General features: G+C 42.9%; 1 non-coding gene across 1 annotated transcript; it reads right to left on the bottom strand.

The window, feature by feature from the left end:
- Positions 1 to 231: 231 nt before the first annotated feature.
- Positions 232 to 338, bottom strand: LOC141709188 (small nucleolar RNA R71). The gene has a single exon (XR_012569778.1). It is a non-coding gene; the product is annotated as a small nucleolar RNA R71 (small nucleolar RNA).
- Positions 339 to 1,987: the final 1,649 nt, after the last annotated feature.

Below are 1,987 nucleotides of genomic sequence, written 5' to 3'. Positions count from 1 at the left end.
GGTTCTCCAACTGAAGATCCCAATATGCACATTAGGGATTTCATTGAGATCTGTGACACCTTCAAGTTCAATGGTGTTTCTGAAGATGCTTTGAAGCTGAGACTGTTCCCATTCTCTCTGAGGGACAAGGCTAAAAGCTGTTTACACTCTCTACCAGCTGGTTCGATTACTACTTGGGAAGATCTTGCTCAGAAGTTTCTTACTAAATTATTCCCGATGGCAAAGACAGCTGCACTCAGGAATGCTACTACTCAATTTGCGCAGCAAATGGGAGAATCGCTAAGTGAATCTTGGGAGCGCTAAAAGGAGATGCTTAGGAAGTATCCTCATCATGGAATTCCTGATTGGATGATCATCACTTATTTTTACAATGGGTTGGGAGCACAGTCCAGACCCATGCTCGATGCAGCATCAGGCGGAGCATTATGGGCAAAGAGCTTGAGGAAGCTTATGATCGAATTGAACTGATGGCTGCTAATGAATATCATTATCCAACCCAGAGATTTCCACAGGGCAAGGTAGTAGGAGTTCTTGAAGTGGATACAATTACGGCTATCACTGCTCAACTGAAGGCGTTGTCTATGAAGATCGATTCTCTATCTAACTATGGTGTTAAGCAGATAACCAGTGTCTGTGAGCTGTGTGCAGGTCCGCATGTGACAGAGCAATGCGCTATATCTAGTGACTCAGCTCAATTTATGAGCAACTTTCAGAGATCGCAGTAGCCAGTTCCTGCCACTTATCATCCTGACAACTGGAATCATCCTAACTTCAGTTGGAGCAACAATCAGAATGTGATGCAACAGTCATTCCAGTAGTTTTGAGCAAAACAATTCAACCCTCCTAGTTTTCAGCAACAATTTGCACCAAGACAACAACTCTAACTTAACAACAAACTCATGATGCAGGTCTATTTTTGAATGAAAAATTTGAATTGGAGGAGTTGAGGCTTATGTGCAAAAACCAGGCTCTTATATGCCCAAGCCAGGCTAATTCTATCAAGACTCTGGAGAAGCAAATAGGGCAAATTGCTAATGCCTTATTGAATCGACCACCAGGAACGCTTTCTAGTGATAAAGAAGCCAATCCAGGCAAGAGGGAAGTTGAAGAACAGGTGAATGCCATCACCTTAAGGTCTGGAAAGGTTGCAAGCCCCCAAATTCAGCAAGACGAAGAGTCTGAAAAGTCTCAAGTTCCAGAATCTGAAGTTTTGGCTGAAGAAGATGTGCAGAAGGAAGTAGAGGTGGAACCAAGGAAGACTACTGTTGAACACACTCCTCGTCAGGGTAATACAGGGGAGAAACAGATCTATCCTCCACCTTCTTTTCCAAAGAGGCTGCAAAAGAAAAAGCTGGATAAGCAGTTTGAGAAGTTTTTGGAGGTGTTCAAGAAACTTCATATCAACATACCTTTCTCTGAAGCTCTTGAACAGATTCCTAGCTATGCGAGGTTTATGACAGGTATTCTCTCTCAGAAAGTGAAGCTCGATGACTTAGAGACCGTTGCTCTCACAGAGGAATGCAGTGCTGTGCTGCAACAGAAGTTGCCTCTGAAGCTTAAAGATCCTGGAAGCTTCACTATTCCTTGCACCATCGGAAACTTGTCGTTCGACAAGTGTTTATGTGATTTAGGAGCTAGCATCAATCTGATGCCCTTATCTATCTTCAAGAAGCTTGGTCTGCCTGCTCTGAAACCAACATACATGTCATTGCAACTAGCTGACTGTTCCATCCCTTATCCACGAGGTATAGTGGAGGATGTCTTGGTCAAGGTGGATAAACTCTTCTTCCCTGCTGACTTTGTAATTCTTGATTTTGAGGAAGATAAGAAGATTCCCATCATCTTGGGAAGACCATTCTTGGCTACAGGCTGAACTATGATCGATGCGCAAAAAGGAGAGCTTTCGATGAAGGTTTACGATCAAAAGGTCACTTTTAATGTGTTCAAGGAAATAAATTTACCCACAGCTAAAGAGGAGTGCTTTAAA

Source organism: Apium graveolens, chromosome 2 (genome assembly GCF_009905375.1).
Source record: "Apium graveolens cultivar Ventura chromosome 2, ASM990537v1, whole genome shotgun sequence".
NCBI classification, from domain to species: Eukaryota; Viridiplantae; Streptophyta; class Magnoliopsida; order Apiales; family Apiaceae; genus Apium; species Apium graveolens.
This window is presented reverse-complemented; position numbering and strand designations above follow the sequence as displayed.